Raw genomic sequence first — 12,910 nt, forward strand, 5'->3', positions numbered from 1 at the left:
TACGGGATTTCCATGTTTGACATTTTATGAACTTCAGAAAACAAATGTGTCATTTGACAACAAAATACTAAACACAGAACAGCACCTCTTTTTCACTGACGGTAAAAATGTAATTCTAATTCAATGTAATTGAACAATATTTGTGTTATATATGTTGTGTTTTTACAGCTCCATCACACTCTCATGGTCCTCCAGCATGCGCTCATCCTCCTGTGGCACAGCCTGCTGCCTGTGCAGCTGTAATCCCCAGCTACGAGCAGGATGTTAGCCGCTGGAACTGCTCTCCACAGCAGCGGATATGGATCAAGACGGAGTTGGAGGCCATGGGACTATGGCCAGGGTCCAGACCGGTACGCCATCTGATGAATATGGTCTCCTTGTGGCGTCATCCCCCTCAACCGGAGCTCATCGAGTCCTCCTATGACCTGCCATCGCCAAAGTACTTTCAGCTCCATCCATTTTTCATCTGGAAACCAGAGCATGCCATAATGGAGAGAATGAGGAACAACTACATCCTTCCCTGTCTCCATGGCTGCCCCAGTCCCCAGGTGATGTCTTCTGGCATGGGAAGACCAAGGGTAATCCTCAGCACCAGTGGCCAGTACTATTTATTTGCCTCTCGCCTCACCTGCAAGGTCTGTAAAAAGTACTGGTATGCTGACAAACCACAGTGGGTGGATAAGCTGCCAAAGCTTTTTTCCAACGTCCTGCCAGCCTTCCTTACGCACAAGAAGGCCATCTGTAAGACAGTTATGGATGAGCTGAGACGCAGCTGTAAGTCTCCCCACGACATGGCCAACCAGGTGATGGAGATCATGCACCTCAAGTACGAGAGAGCTCACCTGGCCTACCTGCTCAGTGTGCAGAACATCAGGTATGCTGAGTCTGGCCTGTATGGACAGAAGACCATCACTGGGCTTCTGAGGCAGGAGGATTCACCTGCTCCTTTTGGGGGATACGAAGACACAGATGGCTGGTACGGAGTGTCTGTGTCTGCACACTACCTGGTAGACTGTCTCCTCCAAGAGTACCAGCGTCAGGAACAACCCCTCACACAGCTTCTGCAAGGCACCTTTGGACAGGTCTTCAGGTCTGACCACACCCGCAAACTTGCAAGGAAGGTGACTCTATCATCCGGCACCATGTCTTCTTATGCGGTGATGAACAAGAATTGGATGATCCTGTCCTGGGTCCTGCTGCAATCAGAGTGTGAGAAGTCACTGGAGCCCATGTACGAGGGGCTGGCCCGTCGCTACACTGCAGCTGGAGTAGAGAAGGCCAACTACCAGTGGGTGGACAGGTATGAATCACTTTACTAATAATGTTTTTATTTAGTACACACATCAAAGGGATGTATCAACATTTTGATAAGTCATCTGTTCTTATTTATTTTCAGTTTAGTTTTTATTTTAAGTTCATGATGAAGTCTATAAGGTCTCAAATCTAAATATGACACTGACCATGCACACATATTTTGTCTTGGTGTAAACAGGGATTGCTGTGCAGCTTTCAGAGTTGCTCACCCACAGCACCACAGGCTGCCTGAGTGACCCGCAGGCAGGGGAGGGGATCATGTACAGGTACGGTGGTACCCTGCAGCTAAATCACGTCAAGGGGGAGAAAGCTGCAGTACCCGTATGGATTCCCGTTAGGGGCACCTCTCAGCAGGAGGGCTTCCATTTCCACCAGGCTCGCTGGGTGACAGGCAACAGGGTCTCCACCGAGCTGTTTCAGGCCCAGGCGATGACGGGAGTAGTGCGGTGGAACTTCCAGAGGCTGGTGGACTTGAAGCAGCCTGATGTGCTGCTGCCTGGTGTGTTTGACCCTGTTTTGATGGTGGAAATCAACAGGGCCTCACAAATCGTGACAGGGCAGGCCAAATACCCAGCACTCCACGTGACGAGCAGGGACACAGGGAAGAGGTTTGGTCTCCAGTACCAAGAGCCAGACTGTCGCCCAGTTCCACTGGACTGGGAGAAACACAAGGCAGTAAGGACAGTCTCGACAGATGTGGCTGAGGGGTCAGACCACCAAGTCTCTGAGCTGTCATCTGTAGAAGCTGTGGTCTTCCATGTCACTGCTGCCCCTGTTTCCACTATAGAGGACATAAAGGAAGACATTTCTCAGGTAATCCAGATATTTCTCTCTCTCTCTCTCTCTCTCTCTCTCTCTCTCTCACACACACAGACACTTACTTAAAAACTTCTGCTGTCTATGATTATTGTAACTTAATGCCATTCTACATCTTCCTTCAGACTGCTGACGTACAAGACCTGGCTTCAGCACAGGTCCTGCCTTCACAGCAGCAGTCCCCACAGGCTGTCCTTTTCCACCCGCCGTCTTCTACCACTACCAAAGAAGAGAGCTCTACAGATACCCTGATGGACACAGGTACAGTCATTTAAATGTTACACACAAGTCAATGTTTAATTAAAGTTTAACATAATACTTACCTTTTTGCAATACCTTTTGCAGTTCTGCCAAACACACCACCACTGCCCCGTACAGCATCTCCATGTGCTGCCCGCACTGGACCCATGAAAACAGGAGGCCGCATCTTCGTCCTGGATCACAACCGATGGACAGATCCAATGAGAGCTGCTATTGATGGGCTCCTAGCCAAGCACCACGGGGAATAAGACCTTCTGAAGAGGGTGGATGCTGGCTATGCTGCCATGGTGCAGAGTGCCTGCACAGATCCCAACAGCCTGCTGCACCCAACAACAAGGCAGCATATCTCTTGATATGTGAAACATCTTGCCAAGCTAATTAACACCAGCTCCTCACTAAACACCAGCCCAGAGAAACTCCTGGAGACCCAGCAGCTGTGGCAGCGTCTGACTGTCGAAAGTCAAACAGTCAGCGTGCCAGTCACTCCTCTGCCTCCTGCTCCTGTAAACCCACCCACTCCTCTGCCTCCTGTAAACCCACCTACAGTGGGTTCCACTGAGGATGCCCCACTAACCAAAGGCTACAGTAGAGGTCATGGTCAAGGAGATCCTTGAAAAGCAGCAGGCAGCAATGCAGCAACAACAACAACAGCAGCAGCCTAAAAAAACAAGGACCTGCCTCGCATGTGGACAGCCAAAATCCCGCTACCTCAATGATGGCTCCTCTGTCCATTTCTTTTATCAGACTGGAGAGGTGAAGTATTTCTACTGTTCGAAGACGTTCTTCATGTCCTATTCAGCTGAAGGCCTCACCAACCCCAGGATGGCCTTTGAGGATTTTGCTGCCACTGCCTTCTTTCAGCAGGAGTTGGAGGCCTCAAAGCAGAGAGGGGCAGAGAGAAAGAGGGTAACAGAGGAGAGAGGAAAGAGAAAGTCTTTGGAGCAGCACCCTACCGGCCGTCTGTGCAGGTTCTGCCATCAGCCAGTGAAGCAAGGCCCCAACAGTCCTCACATTCATGGCAACTTTCCTGGTGTAGCTGGAAAGTACATTTACTGTCCCTCCAGAGTTTTGTCCCTCTACCAGTCACAGGGCATGGTAAAGGAGATGACCTGGAGGGAGTTTCAGCAGTCTGCCTTTTATGAGGCTGAAAAGCAGAGGTGGATGGTTGAGAAGGGCAAGTGATACACTCGCTCTCTCACACTTATTTGTAGGTGGCATTTTGTGTGTGTGAATTTCTTAGTGTGTGTTACATTGTAAATATGATGTTAATTGACTTCACTTGCTGTATCTTTTTCATTGCTCAACATAAATTGTACATATTTATTTGATCACTGTATATATATATTTAAATATATATATATATCATTGTTTATATCCATATCTATGTACATTGCTGCACATAAACATTACTGTACATATTTTTGTTAATATTGTTCATAGCTATATTGTGGTGTGGTGTTTAAGAATTATTTACTGTGGTTACAGTCAAAATTGCAAAGCCAATGAAAAGCACTGCAGGTTCTCAAATAAAAAAGATATGATAATCATCCAAGTGGTCTGTGTAAAATGCATTATACATACATTCTGTGTTCTCCAACATCTTTGTGAACATAAAATATACTTTTTTTATGAAAGAGGATTCAAGGAAAGTCATTCTCTTAGCAGGAATACACCAAATTAATAAATCAAAACAATATTTGAATCTTTACAATGGTACTTTATAATCTTGAAATTAATCATGGGAATTAATATATTTAATACTGAAATAAGACACTTTGCCTTGGGTGGGATTCGATCCTGTTCTCTCAAATGCACGTAGAAAAGGTCACAAAAATCCTCTACGGCTACACACGGCTGGCCCCCTGTGAGCTATTCACTTAGCTGGAAAATCATGTGTTCGGTTACATTATAAAAAAAAGGAAGCCGTTTCTCCCGTGGCGAGCTTTGTCAGATTTGACCCAAGAATAAACAGCTGTAATTCAGTCATATTTTGACATATCAAGGTGATTGTAGTAGGAAGATGATTAGATGACATGCTCGTGATGACATTATCAAAGTTTCGTCTCCATACGGTAAACCGTCCCACAGACAAGGCCTCACGTCCGCTGTGGCGTGCTCCTTGTCAAAATCGTTGGCGCGTTACTCTTGAACGGTTTGACTTATCAATAAACTTTTGATAACTTTTTGTCGGCATGGTCTGAAGATGATCTGTTGCAATTTTCATGAAAATCGGAGCAACGGCCTACTACGAGTTCAAAAAGTAGCAATTTCTTAAAATACAAATGACGTAAAAACCATCATGACGACAATGACGTCACAGGGTTCAATCGAATCGTCTGCATCCAAGGAATCCAATGATACCTCAATTAAGAAAAACGGTCTCACGGTTCAAAAGTTGTGGGCGTAAACGCAACTCCAACTTTCACGCCTTGGTGGCGCTATAGTGCTTCAGGGATCGACATGAAACTTGGTGACGATAATCAGGAGACCGTTCCAAATCAGTGTGCCAAATTTCAAAACTTCGCACCAATCGGTTGTATGGGCTGCCATAGACTCCTAGTCCTAAGTATAAATATAAATCCCCTGACAATGAAACGTTATCGTTACTATTATGATTATACTGCTAGACAGCTACTGTGTCATACCTGGCTTCGCTAAACAGATAATCCAGTGTCACGACATGCTTGATGACTGTGGCTGGATTCGATCCTATGACCTTGCAGTCCAAAGCAGCACGTCTTATCCCAGTGAGCTATTCACTTTGCTGGAAAATCATGTGTTCGGTTACATTATAAAAAAAAGGAAGCCGTTTCTCCCGTGGCGAGCTTTGTCAGATTTGACCCGAGAATAAACAGCTGTAATTCAGTCATATTTTGACATATCAAGGTGATTGTAGTAGGAAGATGATTAGATGACATGCTCGTGATGACATTATCAAAGTTTCGTCTCCATACGGTAAACCGTCGCACAGACAAGGCCTCACGTCCGCTGTGGCGTGCTCCTTGTCAAAATCGTTGGCGCGTTACTCTTGAACGGTTTGACTTATCAATAAACTTTTGATAACTTTTTGTCTGCATGGTCTGAAGATGATCTGTTGCAATTTTCATGAAAATCGGAGCAACGGCCTACTACGAGTTCAAAAAGTAGCAATTTCTTAAAATACAAATGACGTAAAAACCATCATGACGACAATGACGTCACAGGGTTCAATCGAATCGTCTGCATCCAAGGAATCCAATGATACCTCAATTAAGAAAAACGGTCTCACGGTTCAAAAGTTGTGGGCGTAAACGCAACTCCAACTTTCACGCCTTGGTGGCGCTATAGTGCTTCAGGGATCGACATGAAACTTGGTGACGATAATCAGGAGACCGTTCCAAATCAGTGTGCCAAATTTCAAAACTTCGCACCAATCGGTTGTATGGGCTGCCATAGACTCCTAGTCCTAAGTATAAATATAAATCCCCTGACAATGAAACGTTATCGTTACTATTATGATTATACTGCTAGACAGCTACTGTGTCATACCTGGCTTCGCTAAACAGATAATCCAGTGTCACGACATGCTTGATGACTGTGGCTGGATTCGATCCTATGACCTTGCAGTCCAAAAGCAGCACGTCTTATTCCAGTGAGCTATTCTCTGTGCTGGAAAATCAAGTGTTCGGTTACATTATAAAAAAAAGGAAGCCGTTTCTCCCGTGGCGAGCTTTTTCAGATTTGACCCGAGAATAAACAGCTGTAATTCAGTCATATTTTGACATATCAAGGTGATTGTAGTAGGAAGATGATTAGATGACATGCTCGTGATGACATTATCAAAGTTTCGTCTCCATACGGTAAACCGTCGCAGAGACAAGGCCTCACGTCCGCTTTGGCGTGCTCCTTGTCAAAATCGTTGGCGCGTTACTTTTGATAACTTTTTGTCGGCATGGTCTGAAGATGATCTGTTGCAATTTTCATGAAAATCGGAGCAACGGCCTAGGACGAGTTCGAAAAAGTAGCAATTTCTTAAAATACAAATGACGTAAAAACCATCATGACGACAATGACGTCACAGGGTTCAATCGAATCGTCTGCATCCAAGGAATCCAATGATACCTCAATTAAGAAAAACGGTCTCACGGTTCAAAAGTTGTGGGCGTAAACGCACCTCCAACTTTCACGCCTTGGTGGCGCTATAGTGCTTCAGGGATCGACATGAAACTTGGTGACGATAATCAAGAGACCGTTCCAAATCAGTGTGCCAAATTTCAAAACTTCGCACCAATCGGTTCTATGGGCTGCCATAGACTCCTAGTCCTAAGTATAATAATAATAATAATAATAAATATAGCTGCAAGCAGCAATGAAGGGGCCAAGCAGCATTCAATATGAAATTCAGTAGCTAAAGAAACAAATCATAAAACAGTCATGTCATTTTGAGACAAAATGCACTGGCTAGATGTAGCAGCGTTGTATCTACAAAGCACAATAAATCCACTTCTTCTCGACTATAAATCCCACGACAACGAAATGTTACTGTTACTAATACGATTATACTAATAGACAGCTACAGTGGCATACCTGGTTTCGCTAAACAGATAATCCAGTGTCACGACATGCTTGACGACTGTGGCTGAATTCGATCCTACGACCTTGCGTTCCAAAGCATCACGTCGCATCCCTGTGAGCTATTCTCGCTGCTGGAGAATGCTGTGTTCGGTAACATTATAAAAAACAGGAAGCCGTTACTCCCGCGGCGAGCTTTGTCAGATTTGACCCGAGAATAAACAGCTGTAATTCAGTCATATTTTGACATATCAAGGTGATTGTAGTAGGAAGATGATTACATGACATGCTCGTGATGACATTTCCAAAGTTTCGACTCCATACGGTAAACCGTCACAGAGACAAGGCCTCACGTCCGCTTTGGCGTGCTCTTTGTCTCAATCGTTTGTGCGTTACTCGTGAACGGTTTGACTCATCAATACAATTTTGATAACTTTTTGTCGGCATGGTCTGAAGATGATCTGTTGCGATTTTCATGAAAATCGGATTAACGGCCTAGGAGGAGTTCAAAAGGTTGGCATTTCTTAAAATACAAATGACGTAAAAACCATCATGACGACAATGACGTCACAGGGTTCAATCGAATCGTCTGCATCCAAGGAATCCAATGATACCTCAATTAAGAAAAACGGTCTCACGGTTCAAAAGTTGTGGGCGTAAACGCACCTCCAACTTTCACGCCTTGGTGGCGCTATAGTGCTTCAGGGATCGACATGAAACTTGGTGACGATAATCAAGAGACCGTTCCAAATCAGTGTGCCAAATTTCAAAACTTCGCACCAATCGGTTCTATGGGCTGCCATAGACTCCTAGTCCTAAGTATAAATATAAATCCCCTGACAATGAAACGTTATCGTTACTATTATGATTATACTGCTAGACAGCTACTGTGGCATACCTGACTTCGCTAAACAGATAATCCAGTGTCACGACATGCTTGATGACTGTGGCTGGATTCGATCCTACGACCTTGCACTCCAAAGCAGCACGTCTTATTCCAGTGAGCTATTCTCTGTGCTGGAAAATCATGTGTTCGGTTACATTATAAAAAAAAGGAAGCCGTTTCTCCCGTGGCGAGCTTTGTCAGATTTGACCCGAGAATAAACAGCTGTAATTCAGTCATATTTTGACATATCAAGGTGATTGTAGTAGGAAGATGATTAGATGACATGCTCGTGATGACATTATCAAAGTTTCGTCTCCATACGGTAAACCGTCGCAGAGACAAGGCCTCACGTCCGCTTTGGCGTGCTCTTTGTCTCAATCGTTTGCGCGTTACTCGTGAACGGTTTGACTCATCAATACAATTTTGATAACTTTTTGTCGGCATGGTCTGAAGATGATCTGTTGCGATTTTCATGAAAATCGGATTAACGGCCTAGGAGGAGTTCAAAAAGTTGGCATTTCTTAAAATACAAATGACGTAAAAACCATCATGACGACAATGACGTCACAGGGTTCAATCGAATCGTCTGCATCCAAGGAATCCAATGATACCTCAATTAAGAAAAATGGTCTCACGGTTCAAAAGTTGTGGGCGTAAACGCACCTCCAACTTTCACGCCTTGGTGGCGCTATAGTGCTTCAGGGATCGACATGAAACTTGGTGACGATAATCAGGAGACCGTTCCAAATCAGTGTGCCAAATTTCAAAACTTCGCACCAATCGGTTCTATGGGCTGCCATAGACTCCTAGTCCTAAGTATAAATATAAATCCCCTGACAATGAAACGTTATCGTTACTATTATGATTATACTGCTAGAAAGCTACTGTGGCATACCTGGCTTCGCTAAACAGATAATCCAGTGTCCCGACATGCTTGATGACTGTGGCTGGATTCGATCCTACGACCTTGCACTCCAAAGCAGCACGTCTTATTCCAGTAAGCTATCCTCGCTGCTGGAAAATCATGTGTTCGGTTACATAATAAAAAAAAGGAAGCCGTTTCTCCCGTGGCGAGCTTTGTCAGATTTGACCCGAGAATAAACAGCTGTAATTCAGTCATATTTTGACATATCAAGGTGATTGTAGTAGGAAGATGATTAGATGACATGCTCGTGATGACATTATCAAAGTTTCGTCTCCATACGGTAAACCGTCGCAGAGACAAGGCCTCACGTCCGCTGTGGCGTGCTCCTTGTCAAAATCGTTGGCGCGTTACTCTTGAACGGTTTGACTTATCAATAAACTTTTGATAACTTTTTGTCGGCATGGTCTGAAGATGATCTGTTGCAATTTTCATGAAAATCGGAGCAACGGCCTACTACGAGTTCAAAAAGTAGCAATTTCTTAAAATACAAATGACGTAAAAACCATCATGACGACAATGACGTCACAGGGTTCAATCGAATCGTCTGCATCCAAGGAATCCAATGATACCTCAATTAAGAAAAACGGTCTCACGGTTCAAAAGTTGTGGGCGTAAACGCAACTCCAACTTTCACGCCTTGGTGGCGCTATAGTGCTTCAGGGATCGACATGAAACTTGGTGACGATAATCAGGAGACCGTTCCAAATCAGTGTGCCAAATTTCAAAACTTCGCACCAATCGGTTGTATGGGCTGCCATAGACTCCTAGTCCTAAGTATAAATATAAATCCCCTGACAATGAAACGTTATCGTTACTATTATGATTATACTGCTAGACAGCTACTGTGGCATACCTGGCTTCGCTAAACAGATAATCCAGTGTCACGACATGCTTGATGACTGTGGCTGGATTCGATCCTACGACCTTGCACTCCAAAGCAGCACGTCTTATTCCAGTGAGCTATTCTCTGTGCTGGAAAATCATGTGTTTGGTTACATTATAAAAAAAAGGAAGCCGTTTCTCCCGTGGCGAGCTTTTTCAGATTTGACCCGAGAATAAACAGCTGTAATTCAGTCATATTTTGACATATCAAGGTGATTGTAGTAGGAAGATGATTAGATGACATGCTCGTGATGACATTATCAAAGTTTCGTCTCCATACGGTAAACCGTCGCAGAGTCAAGGCCTCACGTCCGCTTTGGCGTGCTCCTTGTCAAAATCGTTGGCGCGTTACTCGTGAACGGTTTGACTTATCAATAAACTTTTGATAACTTTTTGTCGGCGTGGTCTGAAGATGATCTGTTGCAATTTTCATGAAAATCGGAGCAACGGCCTAGGACGAGTTCGAAAAAGTAGCAATTTCTTAAAATACAAATGACGTAAAAACCATCATGACGACAATGACGTCACAGGGTTCAATCGAATCGTCTGCATCCAAGGAATCCAATGATACCTCAATTAAGAAAAACGGTCTCACGGTTCAAAAGTTGTGGGCGTAAACGCACCTCCAACTTTCACGCCTTGGTGGCGCTATAGTGCTTCAGGGATCGACATGAAACTTGGTGACGATAATCAGGAGACTGTTCCAAATCAGTGTGCCAAATTTCAAAACTTCGCACCAATCGGTTCTATGGGCTGCCATAGACTCCTAGTCCTAAGTATAATAATAATAATAATAATAAATATAGCTGCAAGCAGCAATGAAGGGGCCAAGCAGCATTCAATATGGAAATTCAGTAGCTAAAGAAACAAATCATAAAACAGTCATGTCATTTTGAGACAAAATGCACTGGCTAGATGTAGCAGCGTTGTATCTACAAAGCACAATAAATCCACTTCTTCTCGACTATAAATCCCATGACAACGAAATGTTACTGTTACTAATACGATTATACTAATAGACAGCTACAGTGGCATACCTGGTTTCGCTAAACAGATAATCCAGTGTCACGACATGCTTGACGACTGTGGCTGGATTCAATCCTACGACCTTGCGTTCCAAAGCAGCACGTCGTATCCCTGTGAGCTATTCTCGCTGCTGGAGAATGCTGTGTTCGGTAACATTATAAAAAACAGGAAGCCGTTACTCCCGCGGCGAGCTTTGTCAGATTTGACCCGAGAATAAACAGCTGTAATTCAGTCATATTTTGACATATCAAGGTGATTGTAGTAGGAAGATGATTAGATGACATGCTCGTGATGACATTATCAAAGTTTCGTCTCCATACGGTAAACCGTCGCAGAGACAAGGCCTCACGTCCGCTTTGGCGTGCTCCTTGTCAAAATCGTTGGCGCGTTACTCGTGAACGGTTTGACTTATCAATAAACTTTTGATAACATTTCGTCGGCATGGTCTGAAGATGATCTGTTGCAATTTTCATGAAAATCGGAGCAACGGCCTAGGACGAGTTCGAAAAAGTAGCAATTTCTTAAAATACAAATGACGTAAAAACCATCATGACGACAATGACGTCACAGAGTTCAATCGAATCGTCTGCATCCAAGGAATCCAATGATACCTCAATTAAGAAAAACGGTCTCACGGTTCAAAAGTTGTGGGCGTAAACGCACCTCCAACTTTCACGCCTTGGTGGCGCTATAGTGCTTCAGGGATCGACATGAAACTTGGTGACGATAATCAGGAGACTGTTCCAAATCAGTGTGCCAAATTTCAAAACTTCGCACCAATCGGTTCTATGGGCTGCCATAGACTCCTAGTCCTAAGTATAATAATAATAATAAAACTAACAGTTACAATAGGTGCCACAGCAGCTTCGCTGCTGCTTGGCCCCTAATAAAACTAACAGTTACAATAGTTGCCACAGCAGCTTCGCTGCTGCTTGGCCCCTAAATATAGCTGCAGGCAGCAATGGCGGGTTCCTCCTTAACATTGCAAACCATTACCAAATTGACATGACACAGACATGTATTTCACACATGTACACAACATTTCAAGACAATTGGATCAATGGCTGATTTTAAGTCATTTTCAAAAATTCTTCACAAATTGTCACTGTAGAGAAATGTCCATGCTGCCGACATTGTGGGTTCTTGATACTCTTTTGTTCCCCATGAGCAATATGAGGCATGCGTACCAACTTTGAGAAATTTTGGACAAACGGGGTTAAAATGCTGTTGTCGTCGTTGTCATCTACCGCTTGTCCGGGGGTCGGGTCGCGGGGGCAACAACCTAAGCAAGGAGGCCCCGACTTCCCTCTCCCCGGCCACTTCCACCAGCTCCCCCTTGGGGACCCCGAGGCGTTCCCAGGCCAGCCAAGAGACAGTCCCTCCAGCGTGTCCTGGGTCTTCCCCGGGGCCCCTTCCCAGTGGGACGTGCCCAAAACACCTCACCAGGGAGGCGTCCAGGAGGCATCCTGATCAGATGCCCGAGCCACCTCAGCTGGCTCCTCTTGACGCAGAGGAGCAGCGGTTCTCCTCTGAGCCCCTCCCGGATGACCAAGCTTCTTACCCTATCTTCCCCCTAAGGGAAAGCCCGGACACCCTGCGGAGAAAGCTCATTTCGGCCGCTTGTATTCGGTCACCGCCCATAGTTCGTGACCATTGGTGAGGGTAGGAACGTAGATCGACTGGTAAATAGAGAGCTTTGCCTTTCGACTCAGCTCCTTCTTCACCACGACGGACCGATGCAGAGCCTGCATCACTGCGAACGCCGCACCGATCCGCCTGTCGATCTTGCGCTGCATTCTTCCCTCACTCGTGAACAAGACCCAGAGACACTTGAAGTCCTCGGCTTGGGTCAATGTGCCTTTCATCAACCCCAAGTTTGCGTGCTACAGGTCTGTTGCTGCTTGTGAGTGCTTTCTGCACAGCTTTCTGTTTGAAAGCTAAAATATAACAATGTTTTGGCATGCTACTTCAGATTTCTACAAAAAGGAGAGACACGCGCAGCTTCAATTTTACACTCAGCGTTTGTTTGACCTCCTTGTCTAGTTGTTTGTCTGCAGCGTTTAATCAAAGAAATATGGTATATGACAGTAATATTTTTTTTATGTAACTGGCCTTTTTAACATCACAAGTGGTCGCAGCTTTGCCCCTTATGGTCTAGGACTTCCTCTAGCTGCATTACAAATCAAGAATAGAGCTTTTCATTTGGCCCAGTGGCAGACTGTCTGAGGTTGTCAAATGTCACCACTCAT

The 12,910-nt window shown here is 44.7% G+C and overlaps 1 pseudogene across 1 annotated transcript; it reads left to right on the forward strand.

Moving 5' to 3' along the window:
- The first annotated feature begins 137 nt into the window (after nt 1-137).
- LOC146219488 (uncharacterized) lies at nt 138-3,886 on the forward strand (annotated as a pseudogene). The gene is made up of 5 exons (XR_014751087.1): nt 138-1,300; nt 1,493-1,511; nt 1,543-2,127; nt 2,256-2,391; nt 2,476-3,886. The product of XR_014751087.1 is annotated as an uncharacterized LOC146219488 (transcript).
- Nucleotides 3,887-12,910: the final 9,024 nt, after the last annotated feature.

This window comes from Hypomesus nipponensis, chromosome 28, assembly GCF_054491055.1.
Source record: "Hypomesus nipponensis isolate SF chromosome 28, ASM5449105v1, whole genome shotgun sequence".
NCBI lineage: Eukaryota > Metazoa > Chordata > Actinopteri > Osmeriformes > Osmeridae > Hypomesus > Hypomesus nipponensis.